Source organism: Dipteris shenzhenensis, chromosome 6, assembly GCF_047967505.1.
Source record: "Dipteris shenzhenensis isolate YYH24624 ecotype China chromosome 6, Dip_SZ_1.0, whole genome shotgun sequence".
NCBI classification, from domain to species: domain Eukaryota; kingdom Viridiplantae; phylum Streptophyta; class Polypodiopsida; order Gleicheniales; family Dipteridaceae; genus Dipteris; species Dipteris shenzhenensis.
The window spans coordinates 54100439-54110765 of record NC_141601.1 but is presented as its reverse complement, the minus strand read 5'-3'; positions in this window follow the sequence as shown (position 1 = coordinate 54110765).

Genomic DNA, 10327 nt, shown 5'->3' with positions numbered 1-10327 from the left:
CATATGTAGTGGATGTCTAGATGTTAGAACTAATTGTGTGCTACCCATCAATATAGTCGCTGCTGGATATGTGCCCCTGTCATGTAAATTGGAAAAGCGTCCTGCTTACTATATCACGTTGTTATATAGAGAATAGTAGTCGTCCAAAGTAATGTGACAGTTTAGTCTAGTGTACTACTCACCATACAGTCGCTGCCGCACGCCATTGTTTACTAGTTTTAATTCAAAGAAAACAGCTATCTTCTTTTGCCTCCTAATACATGTTGACACTGCTATATGCCTGTGCATCTTCCATACTAAAATCCATGCGTTATGTTGTTGAAAATACATGACTATAGATGCATGACTCCTTTAGCGTATAGTAAATAACTACATAGCAGGCAACTTCAGCGCATAATGTTTGGCTTTATACCCTGCTTTGGAGTGAATTTGAATTCCTTTCCAGCTAGCCATTGCACTTAAGATTGAAGAAAAAAATTCAAGTTGACGATATCATTTAGAGAACTATTTTGAAGCTAAGTGCGTCCTCTTACATCCCATATTCATAGCTATGTAAAAGCTCTAGAAATTAAGCTTTCAATGCTTGCCAATATTTTTACATTACATTGTGAAATGATCAAGACGACAAGAGAGGCGCAAGAAAGAACCAAAACAGCCTGCCTCTAAACGGCCTGCTTTCGTCCCTTTATTTCCATCGCTTCAGGCAATTGCCTTAGCGCCAGTTACAACCATCAGGCCACGTCACCTTTAGGCCACCTCACTCGTCAGGCCACATGGGCCTCCACGTGTTACTACTCGTCACACCCCCCCGCCACCCCTCCTACTTTGGAAGTATGAACGGCTTAATCCGGTTCACATGAGCGCAAGTAATTTTCTGGTTGGATAATCGCTGGAGCTTGTAGGTGTATTCACGGATGCGTTGCACTATCTTGTAGGGGCCGATCCAATTGTGCATAAAACTTTCGCACAGGCCCTTACGACGTACTGGATAATAGACTGAAACCAGGTCCCCTTCATTGTAGCAGACGTCTTCGCGGCCTTCATTGTACAGTCGATCGCTGTTGCCTTGCTTGTGCCAGTTGCAGAATATTTAGGATCACTGATTGGAGAAAGGTTGAATCTCTTTCAAGTGGTTGTACCAATCTATAGCGTCTTTGAATTTGCCTTCAATTTGTAGTTCCGGTAGCATGGGAGGGAAATGAGTATCTCGTCCATACAGAGCTCGAAAGGGACTGATTCGGGTCGATGCTTGCACCGTGGTCCCAATTATTGTGACTCGGATTGACATACACTTTGATCATTTGCTTCATTCTCTTCACCAGCTGTTCTGTCAATCCAACCGTTTGGTGATGATGAGGGCTAGAGAAAGAAAGCTGAACACCCAGGCACCTTGCTAAAATCTGCATCACTTGAGACTTGAAATTTGAACCTTGATATAAGAGGATTGCTTTCGGGCAAGAGCAGCTGCTTCACACCACTTTGTTAAATACTCTATTAGAATGATTATATATTTGTTTCCAAACACTGACTCTGGGAAAGGGCATGTGACATCCCATGCTACTAACTCAAAGGGCTGGTCGATAGAAATACTTTGAAGAAATCCTTGAGGTCTAGTTGGATTGGACTTAGTGGCTTGGCAGATTGCACGTGCATGGATATGATTAGTGATGAAAATGCGCATTTTAGGCCAGGGTTCTATTGAGAGGAAGAGAAAGAGGAGAGACACAGACATAAGAGTTGCTCCCACGGAAGTGATTATATCCATAGATCATAGGCATATATGTAGTTGAGGACTAGGCTGAGTTAGGGCAAGCTATATATAGCTCTAACACCCCCACTTAAACTAGGCCCTCTAGCTACAAATGAAAAAACCCTTGGGGAGTATAAGGGAAAAACACGAGCCACTATATATATATCTATGTGAAAATATATATACAAAGGATGGCCTTAGGACAATTTGAATGATATAGTGTAATGTTGGATGATACAGTGCAAATTGCATGTGGATAGTACAAAGGCGTAATACAAGCACTTGTTCATAGTACAATGCAAAGTATAGGTGCTATGTTTGGTGCATGATATAGTGCAAAGTATGTGTGAAAACTGGAAAACTCTGCATGGAAATGTCAACTTGTTTGACATAGTGATGATGCATAATCAGGTCTTGAGATCTTCAAGTTCGATGTTTGAGCTCTTCATCTGAATAGGAGAGCTTGTCATCTCCAAGTTCAATCTTGTCAAATCCCCTCAAATCTTTACATGCCTTCATGTTTTGCACAATTCATCCACCTAAAAGTGTCCTTTTATGTTATACCAAGGATGAATGTATGAGGAGATTGCTTCGACCACTCCAATGATGAGTATGCAAGGGCAGTTTGAGATGTCCACAAAGCCAGGGCTGAAATGTCGCTTGCGTAGTGAAAGAAAGCCATAGCAACACAATAGGGAGGCCCATTTTCTGACGGAAATACTGACCTTAAAAGTTTTTTTTTGACGGGCACAAAGGTCGATATTTACATTGCTATTAGCATCGAAAAAGAACGATCACTATATAAGTGTCGCTATATAGCGACACTGGTAAACGTCGCTTTATAGTGACACTAGTAAATGTCGCTATAGTGCGACAATTAACAGAAGCTAAAAAATACATTAGTGGAACTAAACAGGGCCACATCAAGCCTTGTTTTACCCCAGTAATGTTTTTTTTTTAGTAATTACAAAAGAATGTTGTTTGTTACAAAATTTCCCTTGTGAAAGGGTGATACAAAATCGCTCAAATGAGCCAAGCGATAGAAGCATATACATGCCAAAGATATACAACATTGTTTGTTACAAAATTACCCTTTGAAAAGGGTGATACAAAATTGCTCAAACGAGCCGACATTCAGAAACACATACAAGCCAAAGTATATACAAACTACTACTAATACTAATACTACTACTACTACTGCTCATCCAAATCGTCGTCCTCGTCCTCATCATGGTCAAGCTGGCCTGATCCTTAGCCCTCGTGAGCTACACCTGATCCCTGGCCCTTGTCGAAGGCATGTAAGCCTAATCCCTGGTCATCACCGCTCACCTCCACTGATGGGACATTCGAGCTTGCACTCTAAGGGTGAAACCATATTAATCGAAAATTAGATTGGAACTTAAAGAATAAAACAAATTAAAAATTGAGATACAAGTAGGAGTAGAGTTATACCGTGCGAGCAGTCACCTCAACCCAATCGACTGTCGCTCCCATGGCCTCCATCTCAATGAACCCAGGCTTTGTTCCTATGCAGAATGCGCATCTCGCCTCTATGTCTGTCGGAAGGCGACCCATCGCAGCATGTTGTGGGTCCAATTTATGAGAGTTAGATAAAGTGCATGCAATATGTAATAAAACAAATAGAACAATAAATTAAATGAGAAGAAGTAGATTTACCATGGTTGCCTCGAATGCCAAGTATCCACTTGCACCAAAGTGCGAAGTACCTACGGAGTCCAACCGTCTCCTCGCAGCCCTCCTCTGACCCTCGAACATTTCAAGATGGTCACTGTACTGTTTCTTGAAAAACTTCCAGTCAACTTTGTCTGCCCAGCTGGGTTTAGCCTTCCCCTTTGCAATGGAAGTACGCAAGGTTGACCTACAATGCTTCAAGACCCCACCCATACGCTCTTTCATGTAAGAGTTATTGAACTCCCAATTTGGGGGGTTAGGGTATTCTCTTTTCAATTCATCGATGACTGCATTCTTCTTTTCTTCATCCTGGTACTACCAGTCAGTAGCTATGCTACTCTTGAAGTGGTGGCTCATCAACCGCCTCATGGTGTCCATCACTGGTGAGCTCTTTTTATTTTCTATTATCTCTCCAGCCACCGTGATTTCATAGGACAAGTCCTCGGGCTGGTAAGGAGGACTCATGGGAGTGGTAGAGCCAGAGTGAGGGGTGTTACTACGAGTGCTTACGGAGCGAGGAGTAGTAGAGGGAGTGGGAGAGGGCAAGGGACCTGACTGGTACTGGGTCTCATGACCAAGTGGAGACCTGTAGGGATGTGAGTGTGCTAACTTGTCTACATCTCCCAAGTCAGCACATCATAAGCGACCCATCCTACTCTTCCTTTTCTTACGATGGGTATGCCCAGGTGATGACCCCTCAGTCGAAGGGGCTAGAGGGGATGGCTGTCGAGTAGATCCAGCCATCGATGTAGGAGAGGGAAGAGCTAAGGTCTTCTAGGATAGTAGAGAGAAGAATCTCGTTGCCTCCACATCGGTCATCTATGCGACAAACTCATTGGGACCCCCGACAAAGCCATGGGCTGCTAGCAAAGGAGTTCCTCGAGGGGTAGTTGCAGTGCTAGGTCCGAGAGGAGTCAGGCCAGGAGTAGTCACAGGGGTAGGCTCCTAAGGTGTCACCTGAGTGGAATCAAAGTCATCTGGAGAGTAGAGATCATGATGTCTCCTACGAGGGTTTTCGTGCTCGTTGGACGTGCGACATGATCCCATGTCTAATTTGGGAGGATTGGACAAACATAGACACAAATAGGAAGACAAAAAATAAAAAATAAAAAAAGAAGAGCGGGTAAGAAGCAGATGGACAATTAATTACTTAAGACACTTATGAAATGCAAACTCAAGAAATTATGAAAAAGCAATTAATCACTTGTGAAAATTATGAAATGACATCAATGCATAAAGGATAAATATGAAAGGACAATGATTTACTTAAGAAAATTATGAAAAGCTAGTTTTGAAATGACAAATATTTATGAAAGACAAGTGGAATCCAAGAAGATTTTTATATATAAAAAATATCGCCAAATGTATGTCTCCAAAAGTATGTATATAAAAAATATATGTCTCCAAAAGTATGCTTAAGCAAAATTTGTCTCCAAAAGAGACATTCTCCAAAAATGCCAAAATGGTGGAGGAGGTCTACTACTCTGCATTACTGTCCGAGGTACTTTCCTCCTTCAAGCTGCTAGGCGGGTCACTGGGGACCTCATCCTCCACTTCTTCTAATATGTGGTCATGTTCTTCAGTGATAATGTACTCTCAATCCATTATGTCCTTTACACAATCATATTTGGTGCTCCAACGGTCGTGGCGGTCTCTCCAAAATCTATGAAGATCTCGTAGGTTGTCTCATGCATTCCCCAGTCGCCCCTACTCCACTACCCTTTGGCTTGGACCCCACCCAAGTGCATGCCCCCCCACGTTGTACTTCACCCAATCGCTCTCTTGCACAATCTTTTCTTTTACATGAACTAGTAGAGAAGCTATGTCTATAATCCGTGTGATGTGGGGAACCGGGTTGGGGTTTAGGGAGGACACCCATGGGTGAGGGCATGGTTGTTCCATTTAGAATCTGTTCGAAAAAAAAAGAACCAAATATGGCTAAGAAGCATGTGAAAAAGGAACTGAATATGGCTAAGGAGAAGGAAATAAGCATGGATGATTTTTTAAGGTTAGTTTTGTTAATAAGTGAATCTTTTATATTAGCATCGAAAGTTTATATGCCCTAATAAAATGAAAGTTTGAAACATTCACCAAGATTTGAAACTTTTGTGCAAAAATTTTAAAAGTTTTGCCGGGATTTACATATTTACTTAAAAATTCAAAAGAAAATATATGAAATAGTACTATATTTTGTCAATATTGTGAAATTTAAAAAAAATAGCTTGATAAACTTTCGCCAAGATTTTAGATTAATATAAAAGTATAGCTTCGATAAAAACATACATGGAAATAAGCATAAGCATAGGCAAATGCATATGCTTATGAAAAGAAGAGAAAAGAGGATGAAAGAGAGAAAATAAGTGAGGGGAAAAGAAGAGAAAGAAGAGAAAGAAAGAGGGGAAAAGAGAAGAGAAAAAGAGAGGGGAAAAGAAGAGAAAGCATATGAGGGAAAGCCGAGAGAAAGCATATGAGGGAAAGTTGAGGGGAAAAGAGAAGGAAAAAAGAGAGATGAAAATAAGAAAAGAGAGGAAAAAAGAGAAAAAGAGAGAATGCATATGCTGATGCTTATGCATGAGCATATGCTCATGCATAAGCATAAGCATAGGCAAATGCATATGCTTATGAAAATAAGAGAAAAAGAGAGGAAAAAAGAGAGGGGAAAAAGAGACAAGGAAGAGGCAAAAAGAAGAGAAGGAAGAGGGGAAAAGAGCATAAGCATAAGAGAAGGAAAAGCATATGTATAAGAGAAAAAGAGAAAGCATATGCTTATGCTTATGCATGAGCATATGAGCATATGCTCATGCATAAGCATGAGCATAGGCAAATGCATATGCTTATGAAAAGAAGAGAAAAAGAGAGGAAAAAAGAGAGGGGAAAAGAACAGAAGGAAGAGTCGAAAAAAGAGATGGAAAGAGAGGAAAAAGAAGAGGGGAAAAGAGCATAAACATAAGAGAAGGAAAAGCATATGCATAAGAGAAAAAGAGAGAAAGCATATGCTTATGCTTATGCTTATGCATGAGCATATGAGCATATGCTCATGCATAAGCATAAGCATATGCAAATGCATATGCTTATGAAAAGAAGAGTAAAAGAGAGGAAAAAAGAGAGGTGAAAAGAAGAGAAGAAAGAGCGGAAAAGAGATTGAAAGAGGGGAAAAAGAAGAGGGTAAAAGACCATAAGCATAAGATAAGGAAAGCATATGCATAAGAGAAAAAGAGAGAAAGCATATGCTTATGCTTATGTATGAGCATATGAGCATACGCTCATGCATAAGCATAAGCATAAGCATAGGCAAATGCATATGCTTATGAAAAGAAGAGAAAAAGAGAGGGGAAAAGAGAGGGGAAAAGAAGAGAAGGAAGAGGGGAAAAAAGAATGCATATGCTTATGAAAAGAAGAGAAAAAGAGAGGAAAAAAGAAGAGAAAAGAGAGGAAAAAAGAGAAAAAGAGAGAATGCATATGCTTATGCTTATGCATATGAGCCTATGCTCATGCATAAGCATAAGCATAAGCATATGAGCATAAGCATAGGCAAATGCATATGCTTATGAAAAGAAGACAAAAAGAGAGGAAAAAAGAGAGGGGAAAAGAAGAGAAGGAAGAGGGGAAAAGAAGAGATTGAAAGAAGGGAAAAGGAAGAGGGGAAAAGAGCATAAGCATAAGAGAAGGAAAAGCATATGCATAAGAGAAAAAGAGAGAAAGCATACACTGATGCTTATGTATGAGCATATGAGGAAAAGAGGGGGGAAAGAGGGAGGAAAAGAGGAAAAGAGGGAAAGAAGCGGGGATAAGAGAAGAGAGGGTTCCTACCCTCCATATGCTTATGAAAAGAAGACAAAAAAAGAGGAAAAAAGAAAGGCAAAAAGAAGAGAAGGAAGAGGGGAAAAGAGCATAAGCATAAGAGAAGGAAAAGCATATGCATAAGAGAAAAAGAGAGAAAGCATATGCTGATGGTTATGCATGAGCATATGAGTAAAAGAGGAGGGAAAGAGAGAGGAAAAGAGGAAAAGAGGGAAAGAAGAGGGAGTAAGAGAAGAGAGGGTTCCTACCATCACTGTAGCTAGTGCCTTATTTGCGCTAGTAAGGTGTTAGCTGCAGGCCAATACAAATAACAGAAATAACAAAAGGAAAAAAGAGGAAGCACTTTCTTACCTGAAAAAATTCCGCTCGATGTTTCATGGACTGGCCCTACAAAAGAGAGGAAACATACCATTTTTCAGATAACTAGTTAGAGGAAGGCGGAATTTGGAGAAGCAAATTTTCAAAGGGATTGTATTGAGGAGACAAGCATAAGCCTACAAACAAGGAGAAAGAGGAGGAAGAGAAATACCAAAAAGTGAAGAGGTGAGTTTTCTTTCTTTTACCAAATCTCGTTTTTTGTCCTTAATGTGCCTCTGGTGTCCACGGTAAAACACAAGCTAGACACTTACTCTACTTGGCTTCTAACACACTATACAGTTGCATGGCGTCCGCCTATACTGCATTCCTCATAATCATCAAGTCCAGGTCTAGGTGAGTCTGTACGGTAGGCATCTCACCTGATGCACCCGCAGCCCACAAGTCACTGCCAAACATGCACACATACACACATCCACTGTCAGCACTAGGTGATTAGGGTCAGTACGTCCATTTTTGCATTTGTTCACCATCTTGCATGGTGACCTCACAATCAGTCTCACATCGCACAAATGCACTCCACGCACTCCCTCTCACACTCACCTTCACCCCCCCCTCTCTTTCTTTCACTTCTCTACATAGTCAGGATCCCGCCAGTCATCGCTATAGAAGTATCCCACTGATCGTCGCGATCACGGATCCCACCGACCATCGCCATTGAGTATCCTGTCGGCCATTGCCAAAGAAGGATCCAACCGACTGTCGCGATCATGGATCCCACCAACCGTCACCATCAAATATCTTGTTGGTCATTGCTAAAGGACGCCGACGAATGTCACCATCGATTGAACCTACCGACCGTCGCCATAGAAAGATCCCGCCGACCATGGGGATGCCAAATCTTTATAAATAAGCCTTATCTCGCCGGGTCATCACCATAGCAATTTCCCCCAAACTCTTGCAAAATTTCTCCAAAATTCTCACAACCTCATGCCCTCTTCCACTGCCATCCAAAACATCATGTTTATGTCCTCCCGCTCTTCCTCGTCCATCGACTCCCTCATCACTCAATTGCCATCACTCTTTTCGATGGATCTTGAGCACGAATTCTTCGAGTTCAAAACGAAGTTGGGACTCTGTCCCCACCCTATCCCATAGGCCACTGGCCCCTCAGAGTCTTAAAGCACTCCCTTTGCGACAATCTGTATGCCTTCCAAGTTCCTCGTAGAAGATCTGCAAGGGGAGGAAGAGGTGTCCAACAAACAAGCCACCTAAGAGGGTACAGTAGCAGCTGGTACGCCCCCCTCAAGATCAAGGCAGCATGGCATCACGGCCTAGTTTTGCCTACTCCTAGTATGCATATAGTAGCCAAAGCCATATGCAATGGCTCTCAAAGCCAAATCAATCTTTAGTTACATTTCCATTCTTTTCTACTGGCATTTCTACACATTGGAGCATTGCTACACATTGGAGCATTGATCATTGATGGGGCTTTAATCATTGGAGGATTGATCATTGATGGGGCATTGATCATTGATGGAGCATTGATCATTGATGGAGAATTGATCATTGATGGGGCTTGCTTTGCTTTTCATCTGTTTGCATATGTGAGGCTTGCATTGCTTTATTGCATTCTTGGAGTAGGTAAAACCAGGCTGCGGCACCGTATGACCATAATGCGCTGTACTTTTTGTACTATGAAAGAGCATCATTAAAACAATGAAGATGCATCTATTTTATAGCGTATATTGCCACAAATAATTACTTAATTACGTCAAGAGGTAAGAAACTTACATGCATCATACATCCAGATGATAACTCTCGCTCGCGCTCGTTTATTGTCTCTCCATTGCGTTTGGCTTTACGTAGAGCCAGTTGTAGCCAATCAAGTGACATGTGAGTGGGGAGAAGAGCCACATCCCGTGGATATTGCACTCACTTGGAGTAGAAATGCTAGCTCTAGTGGACACCCTTCGTTCCCACTGTCGATTCCCCCATATCTGCTTAGATGACATGCTCACCTCTGGCCTCTTTATAGGGGGGGCTATAATCTGAGTCCTAGAAATGTGCACAGTCTTCGGCCTCTCCATCGTCTCCTCCATTGGCTCCCTAAAAAATTTTAATGCAACAAGCTCGGCTAGCAGAAATACTGAGTTGTACAAATTTCCTCTTGCTCAACGAGACTCATAACCACTCAGCAATGGTTGGATGTAATCTTTTGGCCTCTAAGGCTCTCAACGATCTTTTGACTCGTTGGATGTAATGTTTTAGTCTCTAAGGCTCTTAAATTTTTGCTGACTTTTTATTACATTTATGTAATCTCTTTTTGTTCAATTTGAGGCTCTCACTATGCAGTGTTGTTAACTTTTATTTTGAACGGTTATGGTAGCTAGATGTAATCTTTTGGCCTTTAAGGCTCTCAACAATTGTTGAGTTTTTATAAATGTAAGATCCTCTGTTAAATTTTTGCTCAGCATAAGTTGTTAATTTTTATATAACCTATTATTGGATGTAGATGTACATTGTAATCTCTTTTACTCAATTTTCACTCGATGAATTGTAACTGATTATCTGGATGGCACCACCGGGCCTCGAGTCACACCCCGGTGGCTCGAAATACTTTTGCCCTCATTTAGGATTTACTGCAACAAGGACTAAAATACCAGTAAAGTAGGACTACAATTTCCTTGGTTTAGGACCAAAATAGCTCCAACAACACACCCTTGTGGTTGCATGGAGATACATCTACAAAAATACAATTAAACTTTT